Source organism: Syngnathus leptorhynchus, chromosome 9, assembly GCF_054491065.1.
Source record: "Syngnathus leptorhynchus isolate UIUO chromosome 9, UIUO_Slep, whole genome shotgun sequence".
NCBI classification, from domain to species: Eukaryota; Metazoa; Chordata; class Actinopteri; order Syngnathiformes; family Syngnathidae; genus Syngnathus; species Syngnathus leptorhynchus.
In genome coordinates this window covers 3,738,474-3,762,250 of record NC_141203.1, presented here as the reverse complement: position 1 = coordinate 3,762,250, position 23,777 = coordinate 3,738,474, and the positions used below count along the sequence as shown (strand labels likewise).

Here is a 23,777-nt window from a genome sequence, read left to right as displayed (position 1 = left end):
ATAAATGCTACTAGTTCAACACACGCATTGAAGAGCTGCTGATTTTCCCAGTTTAACAATGTTGCTGATCAAAACAGCAGCACTTATCGAAGCAAGTAAAAAGTGCGTTCCCACTGCAGTAAACAAGCTCCCTGCACAACATTAAATAAAGATATGAAGACAGCATTAGAGTAGACTCCTGGTAGACTTTGTTTAGATGTTCCCTCTCAAATTTGTAATAATCAAAAATTATACAGTCATATCTGGTCTTGTAATTTGTAATGTTTTCTTTCAAAATAAAAAGCCATCTCTTATGAATATTACGTAACCTGCATTCTACTAGTTGACATTGTGGCTATTTTGGTGCGCCATACATCTGAGACAGTTGATATATTATTTGTATTTGATTTTGACCTGGATAGCAAGTTTTCTTTCATTTACCTTCTATTTCGCTCCATTTGGCTGCCGTTACACAGCGCTACACAGTTTTTTTTCCACCATATCAGGGCCACTGAGGACAAGCAGGAGAATGTGATGGATCCCATCCAGATGGTCGCAAACTCAGGCACAACAGCAGGAGTCCTGTTAGCACTTCTCAACAATGCAAACAGGCACATAACTGTTAACACTGAACAATGAAGCCTCACCAAGTGTTTATTTTATCCTCACTGGTCTACTAATAAGTATGTCAACGACTGTGCAATAATCACAAACAAATTCAGGAATTAAGCTATATTGTCACAGCTTTGTCCAGTGGGCAACTAAGAGCATAATCTTCAAGCGTGTGATCTGATAACATGATGTTCACAACTGACAGTTACATGAAAACATGAAGCTCTATGATGTGTGAGCAAAGAACACGTTCATTTTTTTTCTTGCAAAACACATTGCGAGGTGAGACTTTTGCTCAGTGAATAATACATCAGGGGTAAGCCCATTTTACACAACTTGTAAAAAGTCTGAATTGATCCCCATAATTTCACCCTCTGAACTTCTTTCAGTGCTTTAACAGATGGGATAGTACCGAAGGGAATCCTGCAATGCCTGGACACCCATTGTGTAAAAAGTCATTAGTGCCACAAGACGCCCTAAATATTGTACACACCAGAGGCTTGCATTGTCTTGTAATTATCTAATTTTGGAATGCCACAGTGCTGTGTGAAAATGCACAGAGTGTCCCAACCTTTCTAGGTTCCATAGTAGGCAAAGGTGGATAAGTATGGTTTTGAGGCGTCAGTTTTGCAGGGTCTATGGGTAAATCAGGCTTTACTGACAACCAAGTATATGCGGTGGACAAGTGCCTTGATTTATATTTAAAGCAAAAAAACTAACAGACAGGGAAATGTAGATAAACTCAAAGCACACAAAGAAAACCTTTCAGTTATATGGAGTGTTTATTCACAAAATTTCAAAGAGGTTTATTTGAATGTAAAAATAATACAATAAAAACAGTTTGGGAGAAATGTTGATAAATGACAAGTATTTAGAACGAGAACAGAGCATTTAAAACTGACACGTCGACTTACAAACGAGTCGTCTGGAACGCTTATCGTCATCATCTCATCATGATGTAGGAACATGCTTTTTGTTGCTACTATTTTGGTAGGCAAATCAATTCAAATGGGCTCATCAGTTAACTTTTCAATGTCTCTTTTTGAATGTTAACAAATATGAACGAGTAGACAGATCATTAGAGTTACTTGCCTGCGATTCTCCCCCTAATGGCACCCGTGACGAATCAAAACACAGTGTCAAGCAGAAGTTGAGAAAATTAGATTCTCATCCCAATAAAGATGCCTCAACCTCGGTGTAGGTCCGTACTTCAGCATCATTCCACTTTTCCAAACCTCAGTGCTTTTGTTGATTGCAGATCCCCGTGCAGACAGTTCTGGGAGTAGTTAACACTGCTAAAGGACGTCGGCGGTCATGCATCACTGTTTGCGGGCTTTCAGCGCTTCATGTTCTCTGAAACATTCGACGGATGGTTTCTCATCAATCCGTCCTCCTGGGAAGTGAGTGCCATAACTGCTTCAGACAGGAGTGATGAAGTAAGGGTGAAAGTTGTAAGATTGCGCCGGGGCGCGTCAAGAGATATAAATCTGTGCGACGGGGATGGGACCGTACCACCGAGCGCGGCACGTTTGAGAGATGGGTTGGGGCGGGGGTTAGAAAAGGTGGGAGAAATGGCGCCTGCAGTATGGTTTAGATGTGACAGATTGGAAAGAGCGTCAAGGGAGGCGGCGAGAGAGGAGCTAATGATCTCCATCTGTCTTGGAAGGCCGGGAGAGAAGAGCATCGTTTGGCTTTGGGAATAAGGGGGAAACAAACACACATGATTTGCAGCGATCACCCTGGCAGCTTGTAAAGTGACTGGCTTCATTTGAGTCGCCGTCGCTCACAGGCGCTTTGGATCATCACTTCAGTCACATTGATGATGAGTGGAGCACTATGTTTGCTTATGTGCGATCAATGCAAGTTATTGTGGACTCTCGTCGTGTGTCACTGTTTACCCGGGGCCTTTAACATAGTAAACCATGACTTGTCCTAAAATTTTACAATGTTGCTTTCTTCTTCCCCAGGAACTGAGCTTACTCAAATGCATTTTATGTATCGCCGTTAGAGTTGCCTGGTTTCAGTTTTTGGGTGTGGGGGGGGAGTGAGCTCTATGCTACCTTTTTGACTGAGTGACACATGTGGTACACCCTGAAACTGTCAATAACCAATCGCACAGCTTTAATAATAATAATAATCAAAGATGATGTGAGTATAGCAATAGATCCGCAAATTGAACTTTTTGCAACAGTGCGTTAGCGGGGCAACTAAGGCCATGAGAAAAAGTCAATGAAATCTACACAAAGTGTCTAATGGAGCGCCACTCCTTAGTAACACCCACATGTAACAGAAAAGTTATATAGATACATTTTGCATATTTTAGAAAGTATTACTGGCAAGAAACCCAGTTACTGTGACAGGATCTTTCCAATACATCAGCTCCAAACCACTCCAAACCTCTACACTACAATATATCAGGTAAAATTAAATATTTTATCAACATAAAAACTTGATATAAAATGCGTCATACTCACCGGAGATGCTGACGCAGAGGCAGCACACCTTCTTTGGCCTTGCCTGTCTGTGTAAGCTCACCGATCGGCTCAGATACAAACAAAAATAATTTTCTGGGTTTAAAAATAACGTGCCCGCAACAGTGTCGGTGGACTTAGACTCATAAAACTCAGGTTTTCTGAAAAGGTGAATTTTGAAACATGTCAGACATCATTCTTCATTGTAAATCAGCATTTAATACGCATTTTAAATTCAACTAATCGAAGGGATAAACATCGCTGAATCAAATAAAGGACAGAAAAAAATGCTGTTGTCACTCTGAGGAGTTGTAAGGGGGCGGGGGGGTGGTGAAGAATCTAAAAGCCGAATGATTTCACAAAAGGCACTGGCATTTCAACAGGGACGTAGACGAACACGTACATTACTTCAGAAAAATAAGTGTAGCCATGTTCGCACATCTTCACATGCACTGAACCCTTTAAATATAATAATATTACTCACTCTTGAATTTAGGGAATAAACTCTCTCTATTCTAATTCACTGAAATAGAGTTCACTGTGAGATTGTCAGATAACATCAGCCTTAAGTTGCTACCTGAGTAAAATCTAAATTACATGACCGCCCTGTGGAAAAAAAAGAAGCAGAGTGCTAATTAACAGTTAAGCCGCTCTGAGGGAGAAGTGCATAATTATTTGGTTTGCTGGGGAAATTGCTTCTGCTGACAAACAATTCTCAGCCCCTGCATTGTTTTTATTTTCTCTGTGCTGTAATCTCAATGCTGGAGACGTTTTTTACCCGCCCCGCCACAATTCTTTTTTTCTCCAAGGGCGGAACATTAAATAAACTGAGGCCGAGGGATGTGTGGAAGAGTGTGTGATTCTCATTTAGCTGAGAGATTAGCTCTCCGGTGGCGTCCACATATGGATGCAAGGAGTGTTATATATGAGGAGGGTGTGATGTTCTCTCAGCCGTGCAAGCCAACCAAAACCTTCATTTGGGTATATTGAATTTCTACTCGCGCCATAATACAACAAAATAAGGTGGATATCAAGTAGTGAAATACAGTATAAGTGTGAGAAAACAAAAGGCAGGAATCCAATTTTAAAGCCGAGACTTTACTGAAGGGTGGGACGTTAATTTATTAACCCAACTAAATGTATGGAAAATAAATCCATAGATATAGTTTCTCCATCCATCCATCCATCCATCCATCCATCCATCCATCCATCCATCCATCCATCCATCTATCTTCTTCCACTTATGGTGCAGCAGTTTTAGGAGGGACTCTCAGACTTCCCTCTCCCCAGCCACTTCATCCAGCTCATCCCGGGGATCCCAAGGCGTGCCCAGGCCAGCTGAGAGACATAGTCTCTCCAGCGCGTCCTGGGTCGTCCCCTGGGTCTCCTACCGGTGGGACATGCCCAGAACACCTCTCCAGGGAGGCGTCCGGGAGGCATCCTGATGAGATGCCCGAGCCACCTCATCTGGCTCTCAACATGGAGGAGCAGCTTCTCACCCAATCTCTAAGGGAGAGCTATAGTTTCTGTCACCAATAGATAATTACTCTTGAAACTAATCTATTTGAGAGAGGTGTTTATTCTAAGTACTGCAAACGCAAACACACTGAACAAATAAATGAGGATGTCTATCATAGGCCTGGAAACTATTTGCAAAAATGTGGTTTAGCGTTTAAAGTACATTTAAATTACACTCTGCAGGAGGAAATATGGTCCTAATTAGGGCTGCCGAGATAAGTCGACGAATCACGATGACGTCAGCGATCAAAATCTTCAACAATTAATTTAAATGGTCAACCAGTCATTTATTTAGGCGTTTATTTCCTATGTGGCGTATTTTTCTCTCAAAAATGCTACGCTGGCTGCATGTGTCATGTTGTGCACATGCGCAGTAGTTGTGATCTGTGTTCTCCTTGAAATATATTGGGTAACAGGGTAAAACGGCTAACCCTATGTTTGCAAGAGTGTACGAAGATTTGGGCGCATTCACTTAAAACACTTGGCGATGATATACAAGAATATAAAAAGGAAGTATATTGTGGCTGATGCCAGATTTTTTTTTTTTATCTGACAAAGGGGGAGTCATGTCTGGATCCTAGCTGTAATTATCACACCAAGGCACGGAATTTTTTGTTGTGATACGCTAACATATTTTAATGTCAAATTTGGATTGGGAAGGGCATTAGTCAGCAAACTGACATTTATTAAAAGACAAACACAGTTTTTGAAAGCCGTGGTTGACATCAGACAGCAAGAACACACGAGTACCTCACGGTGACTCACGTTGGTGCCACGTAGTGCTGAGTAAATAAGCGACCACTCTAAAGTAAATGGAATATTAAATCACTTAACATGACTTAAAAATACATTTGTATGCATAAGCTCTTCTCTCCTAGCAACTTACCTCAATAGACGCTTGGTACTGTCCACATCTGACGAAAAATACAAACAGGCCCCAATAAATGCTTTATGTCGAGTAGCTTCCTGGTACAAATTAGTAGTCTTTTTTGAAGGAAATGCACTTTTAAAAAATATACAAATAAATACCTCCTCATGCTAAATGATTTACCATATTTTCTGGACTATTAGGTGCACCTAAAAACCTAAAGTTTTCTAAAAAGCCAACAGTGCGTCTTATAGTCCAGTGTGCATTATATATGGACCAAATTCCTAAATTTAAACTGGCCCGAAGCATTGTGTCATGAAATCAATCATCTCGCTGAAGACTATGAATAATGAATCAAAAAGACTATGGATCATTATTTTGTGATTCTAAAGTAATTTGTTGCGTCTGAAGTTGAAATAAAAAAGATAAAATGGAGAAGGATTTGATTTGATGCATGATGCATTAATGGTGCGCCTTATCGTCCGGTGCGCCTTATATAAGGACAAAGTTTTAAAATTGGCCATTCATTGAAGGTGCGCCTTATTGTACGGTGCTCCTTATAGTCCGGAAAATACGGTACTTCTAATAGACACTTGGTACTCTATCAGTGTAGCACATGAACAGCCAATATTAAAAGAATACTGTATATGTATAAAGCAAATTAAAAGGATTTATTGTATTTTATATTGCTCAGAACATTAAAGCCATGTCATGTTAGAAAATAAACATTATGGAGCAACCATGTTAGTCTACTGGAATGCTAAACGGTATTAAAAACAGCATCTCTACAGTACGTAAACTAATCAGTTGGAAAGTACTAGTTTACAACACATGGTAAGACTCCACACTTTAATTCATCTGAAAGGCTGTTTCATGCTTAGGGTAAATACAACAGTAAACTATATAATTTCTGCCTTAGATCTATAAATTTGAGAAAATTGCTCACACGACACTACTTATTTGTTGGTGTTGCTGATATCAAGACCAAAAAAAGTTTCCAACAAGGTACGGAGGCTTCCACCCTAAGTCCAGCAGTTTGACGCTGTAAACAAAGTTGAGGTCAGAGACCTCATAAGCATCACAGACACGAACCAGGCAGAAACAACCGCCCTCCAAAAATAAATCAAGAAGATGGCTCCCAGGGATAACCTGCTTAGTGAATGGCAGCAGAAGCCTAGTAAGAAGAAGGAGCCAGATGGACTACCGTGGAAAAGCAAGCTCTCCTATGGTATACACCACCAAGAAATGGAAGAGGTGTGTGAAACATAGAAAGACTGAGTAGAAAAGTCATTAAAACACCAAACTCATGTTTCATATTTGCAGATAATTTTATCTCACAGTGGCTCATAAATATTGCTCAGTTGGGAGATCATTTGGGAGGTGGTGAGGGGGGGGGGGGGTAAAGGATTAGGTGCAACACAGTGTCATGGAGACAGTTAAAAAGGACCCGGTGGAGCAGATGGCATTGAGATGAATCTCTGTGGGCCGCCTCTCTGTTCACTCCTCACTTACTTCATGTAAACATGTAGCTCTATGCAATATCAATCACCTCAAATGGTATGCTGATATCATTGTCGCGATTTGTAGAAACGCACTTAATCAAGTTTGCATGGAAAGGACTCCCCTTTTGGATTTTAAGTCAAACATGCTGCTCATCATGTGCCAAGACTGTGTTAATCCTGTGGATCCACCTGCTTTGTTCTCCCACTTGACGTGTCCTCCTGCTCTGAGACGCAATGGATACCCCACTTTAATAGATCTGCAACTGATAATGAGATCTTATTCTCCATCATTGCCTCCAGACACATTTTATGGCCCTCTCACTCTTGTTTTACACGTGTTCAGTATTGATTCTCCCTCTGTTGCATAACCACAAAAGACCCTCACGTGTATTAATAGTGAAGTTGACATGAAGTGCTCAACAGGAATGGCTGTGATCGACAGTCCACCACTGCTTGAGCAGAATATTAGATGCGACATCCTACATTTGATAATGAAAAAATTATTATGTTTGTCTTTATAACAGGTGTCTGACGAACATTAAAAACTCTTCAATTTAATTCGCCGTAAGAATTATTACATTGCTGTTTTCTTTGATAAATAGCATTTTAGCATAACAAGAAGAAACACGAAGTCAATAGACGTCTATATGAAAACAACATATTTTGTCAAACGCATTTGTCAGAGATGAGAAATTTGCACCGATTTCCAATTGGCGAATTTCTGACTTTTTCAGGCCCAAAATTACTATTTTTGAGATTTTCGGGCTAGGCGAGGTAATCGGCAATTTACAGACCAAAAATGACCATTCTCGAGAATAAGCACAAATCCGTTGAGAGATATTTGGCATGGGCAAAATGTAATCGATCGATCATCATTGAATTTAGCTACTTGATAACCCCCAAATTATTGATTATCAGTGATTTATTAAGGGAGATTTTGGCAAATTGTGGCCAATAGAATAATTGTTAGGTTATGGGCTCTTTAAACCAATTAAACCAACAAAATACACCTTTATAATGCATTGGTGTGTACTTCTGTTTACTCCTGTGTTGTCGCAGACCAACTTTTACATTTGCAGATGTTTTTTTTTTTCAGATATTTAATACATTGATAAATCCGTGGACTTTGTTACTTTCGACAGCAATGACAATCTATTATTTTTATGTATGCGTTAGCTTTTGTGATGCTTACTTACTCTATTGGTTTCCGTGTTGTATGACCACGCGAGATGTTAACTAAGCAGTGTGCGTCAAGGGAAGCGTGAGCATCTGTGACTTCAATTCTTCTTCGTGCATTATTGATGACGTTCACGCCGAGCCTTTAATGGAGGGCTGGCGTTTGTAACCTTTTAGGAAGTTCACAATGATACCATCCATGAAAGATACACGCAAACAAAGGCCAAGTAGAACCACGACGTGAGTGGACTGCTGAGAGAAAAAATAAGAAAAAGAAGTAGCAAAGTTTAGGGCAGGCAAAAGAGAACAAAAGGGGTGAAAAGTATGCCGGGAGTGTCTTTATGGTTTTGTGCAAAATGAGGGGAAAGAGATAAGGTATTCTTTTTAGATGAAGTGAGATCAAAAGCTACAAGGGGCAGACTAAGAGCGAAAAATACTAATATTCAGAGACAAATGAAAAATATAGTACATCTATCAGGTCGTTACCAAGGCAACGGGAGCATTGAACGTCCACAGGCGACAAGCACCGATGTGTACTTGGCACTGATCTCCTCTTGGAGATGCTTCTCTCTTTTCTGTTTTCAGTTGTTTTCTACTCGTTTTGGTTACCTCTGCCAAGGAGGTGATTTTTCATTGACATATGTTTGGTTGCTTGTAAGCTACCTAATGTCCCCATTTTGTATCCCAGCATTGGGTCGTGAGGGCAACAGGGAAGCCTTTTCCCAGCCAATTCCTGCAGCTGTTCTCTGAGGAGTTCCCATTCTAGCCACCGGACATTCTCTCCTGCGTGTCCTGGGTTGTCCCAAAAACCTTCTTCTAATGCCAGTAACACTCACCAGGAAGGCGTCCAGTAGGCATCCAAAGCAGATACCTAAGATTGAGATGTTTAATGAGTTTGCACCTATATATATATATATATATATATATATATGTACTTCCTTTTCGCCTTTATATGCACACAACCAAGCAACCTCCAGGAAGCTTGTCATAATTCCCATAACGCTACCCAATTGATTCCAGTACACTTGAACATCACAAGCATTGCCTACATACAAGCTTTTCCTTTTCATCCGCCTTCACAAGCAAACCTCTAACGTGCAGCGTATGCTTTTTTTTCTGACACCTCCTGCCTTTCTTCTCACTCACCAAGCCCTTTGCCACTCCCAAATTACATTACCTTTACATGCATGAGTATGCACCTACAAACACTGACACACTTCAAAACGTTTGAATGTGTTTCCCCCGTGCATTGGATTCCAATGCCTTTGTTGTAAGACTGCATGCTATCTATCTATCTATCTATCTATCTATCTATCTATCTATCTATCTATCTATCTATCTATCTATCTATCTATCTATCTATCTATCTATCTATCTATCTATCTATCTATCTATCTATCTATCTATCTATCTATCTATCTATCTATCTATCTATCTACCTACCTACCTACCTACCTACCTACCTATCTATCTACCTACCTACCTACCTACCTATCTATCTACCTACCTATCTATCTACCTACCTACCTACCTACCTACCTACCTACCTACCTACCTACCTATCTATCTACCTACCTACCTACCTACCTACCTACCTACCTACCTACCTACCTACCTACCTACCTACCTACCTACCTATCTACCTACCTACCTACCTACCTATCTATCTCCCTCCCCCCCTCTCGCTGTCTCTCTCTCTCTCTCTCTAGCTAGCTATCTACCTATCTTTGAGCATCTGTGTCACTGTAAGACTAGAATGGTTCAACTTCTTCTTCCCATATTTGACACATATCCGCACAGACTGTAGAAAAATGTGTGTTTTTTTTCATGACTCCATGCGTACATGTGCAAATGAGCAGAGAGAACCATTTTGCATGCTACTGTGCCGGCTTTGTGTGTGTAATTACTTGTTTCAGTCAAATCAATTGCATATTTGCTGTTCTTTCACGGTTCACACTAGTCTGACCATAACGTTTTTATCATTACAAGTAGAGGGGTTGCGATGATAATTGACTCGATGATGATCTTGAAAATGTCTGTCATTTGTGTGGAATTGATGGTTGGTTATGACCTTATCTAGAAATAAGTGATGTGAAACAGTGCAATACTTGATTGCAACCACTCTGGGCATCATTATTGGTTTGCCAGTTAATTAGCATTCCGCGCGATGCAAAATTGCATGGAGACTGGAGTTCAGAGCATTTGAAAAAAATACTTCCTCATCCCTTGGCACAAATACAAAGGAAATTGTGAGTTTAGGCTTGTTGAGTATGCACATTCAATTTCCCAGTCTATTAAAGAGTCAGTATTTCAGCAGCACACGGTTGCATCCTGTACTTGTTGGTGTGATATTTCTCAACAAGAACTACTAAACTGATTATCTTGTTTTAGCCTATTCAAGTTTTGGGTTTGTTGTTCCACACATTTCTTGTATTTTTTTTCCTGACACCTCCTGCCTTTCTTCTCACTCACCAAGCCCTTTGCCACTCCCAAATTACATTACCTTTACACGCATGAGTATGCACCTACAAACACTGCCATCTAAAATGATATGATAACGAGGGAAAATATGAATTCCAGGAATTATAGCAGGCACTTTACCCTCTGAAGTTGCAAAGGAAACACGCTCCTGCTTGTAGTAACATTTTATCTGGCTTTGAGGAAAAATGATTGTGTCATACAAATTTTGTCTATCAACAGGTGACCTCTACAAAGCATTCAGTAGTTCACTAAAACTAAATTACATTGCTAGGGTTTGAATATTTGATTGCTTGTTATCAAAAAGGAGAAAAAGCCTATGCGACGGTAAAAGCGATGATGTTGGTGCTCGCCACTTTTTCCCCCTACGTGAAACAGCCATTTAATATGACGATGAATTACTTGAGTGCTACATTTAAGCGTCCCATTGTTCTGCAAAACTGCCGGCTGTGTGTTTATTTCAAACCCTCTTCACATCTGCCGACTGCTTAATTGTACCTCTTATTGCGCACACTTAGTGCATTCCATCAACCTGCCTTAAATATAATCCTAGCAAAGTGTGTAAATAAACTCATTAAGACTCACAGTCGCTGGCTTTTCAATGAAGAACACCGCATAATGGACACATAATGTGTGTGTGGAGCGAGCGAGGGAGGGCGCTTGCTTTTGTGCCCTATTGAAGCCTGACTTAAGATGACAATTGATGCTGAGTTATTGTGAAATGTCATTTTTAAGTTAAAGGAAATCCCTCACCTTGGTTTCAATGCAGTGCTCCATTTTGAGTGACACTCTCAAAAGCATTTATTTAGAAATACGTTCAAATATGGTAGTAAAGCTGTTCTGATAATGAAGTAGCCTGCCATATACTCTGCCCTTTAGGAGACATAAAAGTATGTGTGCAAAAAAAGTAAAGGTACAACTTCTGATTCAGCTGCTACCAATGTCATGTCATGTTGCACAGAGATTTTCTAACAGATTATATAAGATTGCTAAATTCCATCCATCCACGGGGGTCGCGGACGTGCTGGAGCCTATCCCAGCCGTCATCAGGCAGTAGGCGGGGGACACCCTGAACCGGTTGCCAGCCAATCGCAGGGCACACAGAGACGAACAACCCTTCGCACTCGCACTCACACCTAGGGACAATTTGGAGTCACACAGGGAGGGTCGGAGGTGGAATCAAACCGGTACCCTCTGAACTGTGAGGCGGACGTGCTAACAAATGCACCACCTTGCTGCCGAAAACAAAAAGAATTAATAACACAACTGCTGCTCACCAGAACCATGGTGAACATCTATGTAGTTTCACCCTCAGATATTAATAATCCAACTCACATAACAAATGCTTTTATCAGGCCTCAGTGAGAATTGAACTAACAACCCCTGGTTTACTAGACCAGTGCTCTAACCATTGAGCTACAAGGCCTGCCCACAAAAATATGCAGTTATAATATCGGCAAAAAATTACAGAAACAAAATTTACGAACCAATCGTTGCATTTTTAAAGTATGTTTGCTGATCATAGTGGCTTGGAGCCCATCCATCCATCCATTTTCTGTACCGCTTTGTCCCCACGGGGGTCGCGGGCATGCTGGAGCCTATCCCAGCAGTCATCGGGCAATAGGCGGGGGACACCCCGAACCGGTTGCCAGCCGATCGCAGGGCACACAGAGACAAACAACCATCCGTACTCGCACTCACACATAGGTGCAAAAACGTGGAGTGCTCAATCAGCCTATCAAACATGTTTTTGGGATGTATGAGGAAACCGGAGTGCCCGGAGGAAATCCACGTGGGCTCGGGGAGAACATGCAAACTCCACACAGGGAGGGTCGGAGGTGGAATCAAACCGGTACCCTCTGAACTGTGAGGCGGACGTGCTAACAAATGCACCACCTTGCTGCCGAAAACAAAAAGAATTAATAACACAACCGCTGCTCACCAGAACCATGGTGAACATCTATGTAGTTTCACCCTCAGATATTATTAATCCAACTCACATAACAAATGATTTTATCAGGCCTCAGTGAGAATTGAACTCACAACCCCTGGTTTACTAGACCAGTGCTCTAACCATTGAGCTACAAGGCCTGGCCACAAAAATATGCAGTTATAATATCGGCAAAAAATTACAGAAACAAAATTTACGAACCAATCGTTGCATTTTTAAAGTATGTTTGCTGATCATAGTGGCTTGGAGCCCATCCATCCATCCATTTTCTGTACCGCTTTGTCCCCACGGGGGTCGCGGGCATGCTGGAGCCTATCCCAGCAGTCATCAGGCAGTAGGCGGGGGACACCCTGAACCGGTTGCCAGCCAATCCCAAGGCACACAGAGACGAACAATCATTCGCACTCGCACTCATACCTAGGGACAATTTGGAGTCTTCAATCGACCTACCAAGCATGTTTTTGGGATGTGGGAGGAAACCGGAGTGCCCGGAGGAAACCCACGCGGCCTCGGGGAGAACATGCAAACTCCACACAGGGAGGGTCGGAGGTGGAATCAAACCGGTAACCTCTGAACTGTGAGGCGGACGTGCTAACAAATGCACCACCTTGCTGCCGAAAACAAAAAGAATTAATAACACAACTGCTGCTCACCAGAACCATGGTGAACATCTAGGTAGTTTCACCCTCAGATATTAATAATCCAACTCACATAACAAATGCTTTTATCAGGCCTCAGTGAGAATTGAACTCACAACCCCTGGTTTACTAGACCAGTGCTCTAACCATTGAGCTACAAGGCCTGGCCACAAAAATATGCAGTTATAATATCGGCAAAAAATTACAGAAACAAAATTTACGAACCAATCATTGCATTTTTAAAGTATGTTTGCTGATCATAGTGGCTTGGAGCCCATCCATCCATCCATTTTCTGTACCGCTTTGTCCCCACGGGGGTCGCGGGCATGCTGGAGCCTATCCCAGCAGTCATCGGGCAATAGGCGGGGGACACCCCGAACCGGTTGCCAGCCGATCGCAGGGCACACAGAGACAAACAACCATCCGTACTCGCACTCACACATAAGTGCAAAAATGTGGAGTGCTCAATCAGCCTATCAAACATGTTTTTGGGATGTAGGAGGAAACCGGAGTGCCCGGAGGAAATCCACGTGGGCTCGGGGAGAACATGCAAACTCCGCACAGGGAGGGTCGGAGGTGGAATCAAACCGGTACCCTCTGAACTGTGAGGCGGACGTGCTAACAAGTGCACCACCTTGCTGCCGAAAACAAAAAGAATTAATAACACAACTGCTGCTCACCAGAACCATGGTGAACATCTATGTAGTTTCACCCTCAAATATTATTAATCCAACTCACATAACAAATGATTTGATCAGGCCTCAGTGAGAATTGAACTCACAACCCCTGGTTTACAGGACCAGTGCTCTAACCATTGAGCTACAAGGCCTATCTTATAAAATTAGCAGTTATAATATCAACAGATTTATTACAGAAACAAAATTTACGAAAGGCATAATCGTTGCATTTTTAAAGTATATTTCCTGATCATAGTGGCTTGGAGCCCATCCATCCATTTTCTGTACCGCTTTGTCCCCACGGGGGTCGCGGGCATGCTGGAGCCTATCCCAGCCGTCATCAGGCAGTAGGCGGGGGACACCCTGAACCGGTTGCCAGCCAATCCCAAGGCACACAGAGACGAACAACCATTCGCACTCGCACTCATACCTAGGGACAATTTGGAGTCTTCAATCGACCTACCAAGCATGTTTTTGGGATGTGGGAGGAAACCGGAGTGCCCGGAGGAAACCCACGCGGCCTCGGGGAGAACATGCAAACTCCACACAGGAAGGGTCGGAGGTGGAATCAAACCGGTACCCTCTGAACTGTGAGGCGGACGTGCTAACAAATAAACCACCTTGCTGCCAAAAACAAAAAGAATTAATAACACAACCGCTGCTCACCAGAACCATGGTGAACATCTATGTAGTTTCACCCTCAGATATTATTAATCCAACTCACATAACAAATGCTTTTATCAGGCCTCAGTGAGAATTGAACTCACAACCCCTGGTTTACTAGACCAGTGCTCTAACCATTGAGCTACAAGGCCTGGTCACAAAAATATGCAGTTATAATATCGGCAAAAAATTACAGAAACAAAATTTACGAAGCATAATCGTTGCATTTTTAAAGTATGTTTGCTGATCATAGTGGCTTGGAGCCCATCCATCCATTTTCTGTACCGCTTTGTCCCCACGGGGGTCGCGGGCATGCTGGAGCCTATCCCAGCCGTCATCAGGCAGTAGGCGGGGGACACCCTGAACCGGTTGCCAGCCAATCCCAAGGCACACAGAGACGAACAATCATTCGCACTCGCACTCATACCTAGGGACAATTTGGAGTCTTCAATCGACCTACCAAGCATGTTTTTGGGATGTGGGAGGAAACCGGAGTGCCCGGAGGAAACCCACGCGGCCTCGGGGAGAACATCCAAACTCCACACAGGGAGGGTCGGAGGTGGAATCAAACCGGTACCCTCTGAACTGTGAGGCGGACGTGCTAACAAATGCACCACCTTGCTGCCGAAAACAAAAAGAATTAATAACACAACTGCTGCTCACCAGAACCATGGTGAACATCTATGTAGTTTCACCCTCAGATATTAATAATCCAACTCACATAAATGCTTTTATCAGGCCTCAGTGAGAATTGAACTCACAACACCTGGTTTACTAGACCAGTGCTCTAACCATTGAGCTACAAGGCCTGGCCACAAAAATATGCAGTTATAATATCGGCAAAAAATTACAGAAACAAAATTTACGAACCAATCATTGCATTTTTAAAGTATGTTTGCTGATCATAGTGGCTTGGAGCCCATCCATCCATCCATTTTCTGTACCGCTTTGTCCCCACGGGGGTCGCGGGCATGCTGGAGCCTATCCCAGCAGTCATCGGGCAATAGGCGGGGGACACCCCGAACCGGTTGCCAGCCGATCGCAGGGCACACAGAGACAAACAACCATCCGTACTCGCACTCACACATAGGTGCAAAAATGTGGAGTGCTCAATCAGCCTATCAAACATGTTTTTGGGATGTAGGAGGAAACCGGAGTGCCCGGAGGAAATCCACGTGGGCTCGGGGAGAACATGCAAACTCCACACAGGGAGGGTCGGAGGTGGAATCAAACCGGTACCCTCTGAACTGTGAGGCGGACGTGCTAACAAGTGCACCACCTTGCTGCCGAAAACAAAAAGAATTAATAACACAACTGCTGCTCACCAGAACCATGGTGAACATCTATGTAGTTTTACCCTCAAATATTATTAATCCAACTCACATAACAAATGATTTGATCAAGCCTCAGTGAGAATTGAACTCACAACCCCTGGTTTACAAGACCAGTGCTCTAACCATTGAGCTACAAGGCCTATCTTATAAAATTAGCAGTTATAATATCAACAGATATATTCCAGAAACAAAATTTACGAAAGGCATAATCGTTGCATTTTTAAAGTATATTTCCTGATCATAGTGGCTTGGAGCCCATCCATCCATTTTCTGTACCGCTTTGTCCCCACGGGGGTCGCGGGCATGCTGGAGCCTATCCCAGCCGTCATCAGGCAGTAGGCGGGGGACACCCTGAACCGGTTGCCAGCCAATCCCAAGGCACACAGAGACGAACAACCATTCGCACTCGCACTCATACCTAGGGACAATTTGGAGTCTTCAATCGACCTACCAAGCATGTTTTTGGGATGTGGGAGGAAACCGGAGTGCCCGGAGGAAATCCACGTGGGCTCGGGGAGAACATGCAAACTCCACACAGGGAGGGTCGGAGGTGGAATCAAACCGGTACCCTCTGAACTGTGAGGCGGACGTGCTAACAAGTGCACCACCTTGCTGCCGAAAACAAAAAGAATTAATAACACAACTGCTGCGCACCAGAACCATGGTGAACATCTATGTAGTTTCACCCTCAGCTATTATTAATCCAACTCACATAACAAATAATTTTATCAGGCCTCAGTGAGAATTGAACTCACAACACCTGGTTTACTAGACCAGTGCTCTAACCATTGAGCTACAAGGCCTGGCCACAAAAATATGCAGTTATAATATCGGCAAAAAATTACAGAAACAAAATTTACGAACCAATCATTGCATTTTTAAAGTATGTTTGCTGATCATAGTGGCTTGGAGCCCATCCATCCATCCATCCATTTTCTGTACCGCTTTGTCCCCACGGGGGTCGCGGGCATGCTGGAGCCTATCCCAGCAGTCATCGGGCAATAGGCGGGGGACACCCCGAACCGGTTGCCAGCCGATCGCAGGGCACACAGAGACAAACAACCATCCGTACTCGCACTCACACATAGGTGCAAAAATGTGGAGTGCTCAATCAGCCTATCAAACATGTTTTTGGGATGTAGGAGGAAACCGGAGTGTCCGGAGGAAATCCACGTGGGCTCGGGGAGAACATGCAAACTCCACACAGGGAGGGTCGGAGGTGGAATCAAACCGGTACCCTCTGAACTGTGAGGCGGACGTGCTAACAAGTGCACCACCTTGCTGCCGAAAAGAAAAAGAATTAATAACACAACTGCTGCTCACCAGAACCATGGTGAACATCTATGTAGTTTCACCCTCAAATATTATTAATCAAACTCACATAACAAATGATTTGATCAGGCCTCAGTGAGAATTGAACTCACAACCCCTGGTTTACAAGACCAGTGCTCTAACCATTGAGCTACAAGGCCTATCTTATAAAATTAGCAGTGATATATTAACAGATTTATTACAGAAACAAAATTTACGAAAGGCATAATCGTTGCATTTTTAAAGTATATTTCCTGATCATAGTGGCTTGGAGCCCATCCATCCATTTTCTGTACCGCTTTGTCCCCACGGGGGTCGCGGGCATGCTGGAGCCTATCCCAGCCGTCATCAGGCAGTAGGCGGGGGACACCCTGAACCGGTTGCCAGCCAATCCCAAGGCACACAGAGACGAACAACCATTCGCACTCGCACTCATACCTAGGGACAATTTGGAGTCTTCAATCGACCTACCAAGCATGTTTTTGGGATGTGGGAGGAAACCGGAGTGCCCGGAGGAAACCCACGCGGCCTCGGGGAGAACATGCAAACTCCACACAGGAAGGGTCGGAGGTGGAATCAAACCGGTACCCTCTGAACTGTGAGGCGGACGTGCTAACAAATAAACCACCTTTCTGCCAAAAACAAAAAGAATTAATAACACAACCGCTGCTCACCAGAACCATGGTGAACATCTATGTAGTTTCACCCTCAGATATTATTAATCCAACTCACATAACAAATGCTTTTATCAGGCCTCAGTGAGAATTGAACTCACAACCCCTGGTTTACTAGACCAGTGCTCTAACCATTGAGCTACAAGGCCTGGCCACAAAAATATGCAGTTATAATATCGGCAAAAAATTACAGAAACAAAATTTACGAAGCATAATCGTTGCATTTTTAAAGTATGTTTGCTGATCATAGTGGCTTGGAGCCCATCCATCCATTTTCTGTACCGCTTTGTCCCCACGGGGGTCGCGGGCATGCTGGAGCCTATCCCAGCCGTCATCAGGCAGTAGGCGGGGGACACCCTGAACCGGTTGCCAGCCAATCCCAAGGCACACAGAGACGAACAACCATTCGCACTCGCACTCATACCTAGGGACAATTTGGAGTCTTCAATCGACCTACCAAGCATGTTTTTGGGATGTGGGAGGAAACCAGAGTGCCCGGAGGAAACCCACGCGGCCTCGGGGAGAACATGCAAACTCCACACAGGGAGGGTCGGAGGTGGAATCAAACCGGTACCCTCTGAACTGTGAGGCGGACGTGCTAACAAATAAACCACCTTGCTGCCAAAAACAAAAAGAATTAATAACACAACCGCTGCTCACCAGAACCATGGTGAACATCTATGTAGTTTCACCCTCAGATATTATTAATCCAACTCACATAACAAATGCTTTTATCAGGCCTCAGTGAGAATTGAACTCACAACCCCTGGTTTACTAGACCAGTGCTCTAACCATTGAGCTACAAGGCCTGGCCACAAAAATATGCAGTTATAATATCGGCAAAAAATTACAGAAACAAAATTTACGAAGCATAATCGTTGCATTTTTAAAGTATGTTTGCTGATCATAGTGGCTTGGAGCCCATCCATCCATTTTCTGTACCGCTTTGTCCCCACGGGGGTCGCGGGCATGCTGGAGCCTATCCCAGCCGTCATCAGGCAGTAGGCGGGGGACACCCTGAACCGGTTGCCAGCCAATCCCAAGGCACACAGAGACGAACAACCATTCGCACTCGCACTCATACCTAGGGACAATTTGGAGTCTTCAATCGACCTACCAAGCATGTTTTTGGGATGTGGGAGGAAACCGGAGTGCCCGGAGGAAACCCACGCGGCCTCGGGGAGAACATCCAAACTCCACACAGGAAGGGTCGGAGGTGGAATCAAACCGGTACCCTCTGAACTGTGAGGCGGACGTGCTAACAAATAAACCACCTTTCTGCCAAAAACAAAAAGAAGTAATAACACAACCGCTGCTCACCAGAACCATGGTGAACATCTATGTAGTTTCACCCTCAGATATTATTAATCCAACTCACATAACAAATGCTTTTATCAGGCCTCAGTGAGAATTGAACTCACAACCCCTGGTTTACTAGACCAGTGCTCTAACCATTGAGCTACAAGGCCTGGCCACAAAAATATGCAGTTATAATATCGGCAAAAAATTACAGAAACAAAATTTACGAAGCATAATCGTTGCATTTTTAAAGTATGTTTGCTTATCATAGTGGCTTGGAGCCCATCCATCCATCCATTTTCTGTACCGCTTTGTCCCCACGGGGGTCGCGGGCATGCTGGAGCCTATCCCAGCCGTCATCAGGCAGTAGGCGGGGGACACCCTGAACCGGTTGCCAGCCAATCCCAAGGCACACAGAGACGAACAATCATTCGCACTCGCACTAATACCTAGGGACAATTTGGAGTCTTCAATCGACCTACCAAGCATGTTTTTGGGATGTGGGAGGAAACCGGAGTGCCCGGAGGACACCCACGCGGCCTCGGGGAGAACATCCAAACTCCACACAGGGAGGGTCGGAGGTGGAATCAAACCGGTACCCTCTGAACTGTGAGGCGGACGTGCTAACAAATGCACCACCTTGCTGCCGAAAAAAAAAAGCATTAATAACACAACTGCTGCTCACCAGAACCATGGTGAACATCTATGTAGTTTCACCCTCAGATATTAATAATCCAACTCACATAACAAATGCTTTTATCAGGCCTCAGTGAGAATTGAACTCACAACCCCTGGTTTACTAGACCAGTGCTCTAACCATTGAGCTACAAGGCCTGGCCACAAAATTATGCAGTTATAATATCAGCAAAAAATTACAGAAACAAAATTTACGAACCAATCATTGCATTTTTAAAGTATGTTTGCTTATCATAGTGGCTTGGAGCCCATCCATCCATCCATTTTCTGTACCGCTTTGTCCCCACGGGGGTCGCGGGCATGCTGGAGCCTATCCCAGCCGTCATCAGGCAGTAGGCGGGGGACACCCTGAACCGGTTGCCAGCCAATCCCAAGGCACACAGAGACGAACAACCATTCGCACTCGCACTCATACCTAGGGACAATTTGGAGTCTTCAATCGACCTACCAAGCATGTTTTTGGGATGTGGGAGGAAACCAGAGTGCCCGGAGGAAACCCACGCGGCCTCGGGGAGAACATGCAAACTCCACACAGGGAGGGTCGGAGGTGGAATCAAACCGGTACCCTCTGAACTGTGAGGCGGACGTGCTAACAAATAAACCACCTTGCTGCCAAAAACAAAAAGAATTAATAACACAACCGCTGCTCACCAGAACCATGGTGAACATCTATGTAGTTTCACCCTCAGATATTATTAATCCAACTCACATAACAAATGCTTTTATCAGGCCTCAGTGAGAATTGAACTCACAACCCCTGGTTTACTAGACCAGTGCTCTAACCATTGAGCTACAAGGCCTGGCCACAAAAATATGCAGTTATAATATCGGCAAAAAATTACAGAAACAAAATTTACGAAGCATAATCGTTGCATTTTTAAAGTATGTTTGCTGATCATAGTGGCTTGGAGCCCATCCATCCATTTTCTGTACCGCTTTGTCCCCACGGGGGTCGCGGGCATGCTGGAGCCTATCCCAGCCGTCATCAGGCAGTAGGCGGGGGACACCCTGAACCGGTTGCCAGCCAATCCCAAGGCACACAGAGACGAACAACCATTCGCACTCGCACTCATACCTAGGGACAATTTGGAGTCTTCAATCGACCTACCAAGCATGTTTTTGGGATGTGGGAGGAAACCGGAGTGCCCGGAGGAAACCCACGCGGCCTCGGGGAGAACATCCAAACTCCACACAGGAAGGGTCGGAGGTGGAATCAAACCGGTACCCTCTGAACTGTGAGGCGGACGTGCTAACAAATAAACCACCTTTCTGCCAAAAACAAAAAGAAGTAATAAAACAACCGCTGCTCACCAGAACCATGGTGAACATCTATGTAGTTTCACCCTCAGATATTATTAATCCAACTCACATAACAAATGCTTTTATCAGGCCTCAGTGAGAATTGAACTCACAACACCTGGTTTACTAGACCAGTGCTCTAACCATTGAGCTACAAGGCCTGGCCACAAAAATATGCAGTTATAATATCGGCAAAAAATTACAGAAACAAAATTTACGAAGCATAATCGTTGCATTTTTAAAGTATGTTTGCTGATCATAGTGGCTTGGAGCCCATCCATCCATTTTCTGTACCGCTTTGTCCCCACGGGGGTCGCGGGCATGCTGGAGCCTATCCCAGCCGTCATCAGGCAGTAGGCGGGGGACACCCTGAACCGGTTGCCAGCCAATCCCAAGGCACACAGAGACGAACAATCATTCGCACTCGCACTAATACCTAGGGACAATTTGGAGTCTTCAATCGACCTACCAAGCATGTTTTTGGGATGTGGGAGGAAACCGGAGTGCCCGAAGGACACCCACGCGGCCTCGGGGAGAACATCCAAACTCCACACAGGGAGGGTCGGAGGTGGAATCAAACCGGTACCCTCTGAACTGTGAGGCGGACGTGCTAACAAATGCACCACCTTGCTGCCGAAAACAAAAAGCATTAATAACACAACTGCTGCTCACCAGAACCATGGTGAACATCTATGTAGTTTCACCCTCAGATATTAATAATCCAACTCACATAACAAATGCTTTTATCAGGCCTCAGTGAGAATTGAACTCACAACCCCTGGTTTACTAGACCAGTGCTCTAACCATTGAGCTACAAGGCCTGGCCACAAAAATTTGCAGTTATAATATCAGCAAAAAATTACAGAAACAAAATTTACGAACCAATCATTGCATTTTTAAAGTATGTTTGCTTATCATAGTGGCTTGGAGTCCATCCATCCATCCATTTTCTGTACCGCTTTGTCCCCACGGGGGTCGCGGGCATGCTGGAGCCTATCCCAGCCGTCATCAGGCAGTAGGCGGGGGACACCCTGAACCGGTTGCCAGCCAATCCCAAGGCACACAGAGACGAACAACCATTCGCACTCGCACTCATACCTAGGGACAATTTGGAGTCTTCAATCGACCTACCAAGCATGTTTTTGGGATGTGGGAGGAAACCAGAGTGCCCGGAGGAAACCCACGCGGCCTCGGGGAGAACATGCAAACTCCACACAGGGAGGGTCGGAGGTGGAATCAAACCGGTACCCTCTGAACTGTGAGGCGGACGTGCTAACAAATAAACCACCTTGCTGCCGAAAACAAAAAGCATTAATAACACAACTGCTGCTCACCAGAACCATGGTGAACATCTATGTAGTTTCACCCTCAGATATTAATAATCCAACTCACATAACAAATGCTTTTATCAGGCCTCAGTGAGAATTGAACTCACAACCCCTGGTTTACTAGACCAGTGCTCTAACCATTGAGCTACAAGGCCTGGCCACAAAAATATGCAGTTATAATATCAGCAAAAAATTACAGAAACAAAATTTACGAACCAATCATTGCATTTTTAAAGTATGTTTGCTTATCATAGTGGCTTGGAGCCCATCCATCCATCCATTTTCTGTACCGCTTTGTCCCCACGGGGGTCGCGGGCATGCTGGACCCTATCCCAGCCGTCATCAGGCAGTAGGCGGGGGACACCCTGAACCGGTTGCCAGCCAATCCCAAGGCACACAGAGACGAACAATCATTCGCACTCGCACTCATACCTAGGGACAATTTGGAGTCTTCAATCGACCTACCAAGCATGTTTTTGGGATGTGGGAGGAAACCGGAGTGCCCGGAGGAAACCCACGCGGCCTCGGGGAGAACATCCAAACTCCACACAGGGAGGGTCGGAGGTGGAATCAAACCGGTACCCTCTGAACTGTGAGGCGGACGTGCTAACAAATGCACCACCTTGCTGCCGAAAACAAAAAGAATTAATAACACAACTGCTGCTCACCAGAACCATGGTGAACATCTATGTAGTTTCACCCTCAGATATTAATAATCCAACTCACATAACAAATGCTTTTATCAGGCCTCAGTGAGAATTGAACTCACAACACCTGGTTTACTAGACCAGTGCTCTAACCATTGAGCTACAAGGCCTGGCCACAAAAATATGCAGTTATAATATCGGCAAAAAATTACAGAAACAAAATTTACGAACCAATCATTGCATTTTTAAAGTATGTTTGCTGATCATAGTGGCTTGGAGCCCATCCATCCATCCATCCATTTTCTGTACCGCTTTGTCCCCACGGGGGTCGCGGGCATGCTGGAGCCTATCCCAGCAGTCATCGGGCAATAGGCGGGGGACACCCCGAACCGGTTGCCAGCCGATCGCAGGGCACACAGAGACAAACAACCATCCGTACTCGCACTCACACATAGGTGCAAAAATGTGGAGTGCTCAATCAGCCTATCAAACATGTTTTTGGGATGTAGGAGGAAACCGGAGTGCCCGGAGGAAATCCACGTGGGCTCGGGGAGAACATGCAAACTCCACACAGGGAGGGTCGGAGGTGGAATCAAACCGGTACCCTCTGAACTGTGAGGCGGACGTGCTAACAAGTGCACCACCTTGCTGCCGAA

At 44.3% G+C, this 23,777-nt stretch overlaps 1 protein-coding gene and 18 non-coding genes across 19 annotated transcripts in view; 1 reads left to right on the top strand and 18 right to left on the bottom strand.

Moving 5' to 3' along the window:
* il1rapl1a (interleukin 1 receptor accessory protein-like 1a) overlaps window positions 1-23,777 on the top strand; it is a 287,826-nt gene that overhangs the window by 206,685 nt on the left and 57,364 nt on the right. The window lies entirely within an intron of this gene.
* Window positions 11,958-12,030, bottom strand: trnat-agu (transfer RNA threonine (anticodon AGU)). The gene has a single exon. It is a non-coding gene; the product is annotated as a tRNA-Thr (tRNA).
* Window positions 12,623-12,695, bottom strand: trnat-agu (transfer RNA threonine (anticodon AGU)). Its single transcript has one exon. It is a non-coding gene; the product is annotated as a tRNA-Thr (tRNA).
* Window positions 13,285-13,357, bottom strand: trnat-agu (transfer RNA threonine (anticodon AGU)). Its single transcript has one exon. It is a non-coding gene; the product is annotated as a tRNA-Thr (tRNA).
* On the bottom strand, window positions 13,950-14,022 carry trnat-ugu (transfer RNA threonine (anticodon UGU)). Its single transcript has one exon. It is a non-coding gene; the product is annotated as a tRNA-Thr (tRNA).
* Window positions 14,613-14,685, bottom strand: trnat-agu (transfer RNA threonine (anticodon AGU)). Its single transcript has one exon. It is a non-coding gene; the product is annotated as a tRNA-Thr (tRNA).
* On the bottom strand, window positions 15,270-15,342 carry trnat-agu (transfer RNA threonine (anticodon AGU)). Its single transcript has one exon. It is a non-coding gene; the product is annotated as a tRNA-Thr (tRNA).
* On the bottom strand, window positions 15,935-16,007 carry trnat-ugu (transfer RNA threonine (anticodon UGU)). Its single transcript has one exon. It is a non-coding gene; the product is annotated as a tRNA-Thr (tRNA).
* trnat-agu (transfer RNA threonine (anticodon AGU)) lies at window positions 16,598-16,670 on the bottom strand. Its single transcript has one exon. It is a non-coding gene; the product is annotated as a tRNA-Thr (tRNA).
* trnat-ugu (transfer RNA threonine (anticodon UGU)) lies at window positions 17,267-17,339 on the bottom strand. Its single transcript has one exon. It is a non-coding gene; the product is annotated as a tRNA-Thr (tRNA).
* On the bottom strand, window positions 17,929-18,001 carry trnat-agu (transfer RNA threonine (anticodon AGU)). Its single transcript has one exon. It is a non-coding gene; the product is annotated as a tRNA-Thr (tRNA).
* trnat-agu (transfer RNA threonine (anticodon AGU)) lies at window positions 18,589-18,661 on the bottom strand. Its single transcript has one exon. It is a non-coding gene; the product is annotated as a tRNA-Thr (tRNA).
* Window positions 19,249-19,321, bottom strand: trnat-agu (transfer RNA threonine (anticodon AGU)). The gene has a single exon. It is a non-coding gene; the product is annotated as a tRNA-Thr (tRNA).
* On the bottom strand, window positions 19,913-19,985 carry trnat-agu (transfer RNA threonine (anticodon AGU)). The gene has a single exon. It is a non-coding gene; the product is annotated as a tRNA-Thr (tRNA).
* trnat-agu (transfer RNA threonine (anticodon AGU)) lies at window positions 20,575-20,647 on the bottom strand. Its single transcript has one exon. It is a non-coding gene; the product is annotated as a tRNA-Thr (tRNA).
* Window positions 21,235-21,307, bottom strand: trnat-agu (transfer RNA threonine (anticodon AGU)). The gene has a single exon. It is a non-coding gene; the product is annotated as a tRNA-Thr (tRNA).
* Window positions 21,895-21,967, bottom strand: trnat-agu (transfer RNA threonine (anticodon AGU)). Its single transcript has one exon. It is a non-coding gene; the product is annotated as a tRNA-Thr (tRNA).
* Window positions 22,557-22,629, bottom strand: trnat-agu (transfer RNA threonine (anticodon AGU)). Its single transcript has one exon. It is a non-coding gene; the product is annotated as a tRNA-Thr (tRNA).
* Window positions 23,219-23,291, bottom strand: trnat-agu (transfer RNA threonine (anticodon AGU)). Its single transcript has one exon. It is a non-coding gene; the product is annotated as a tRNA-Thr (tRNA).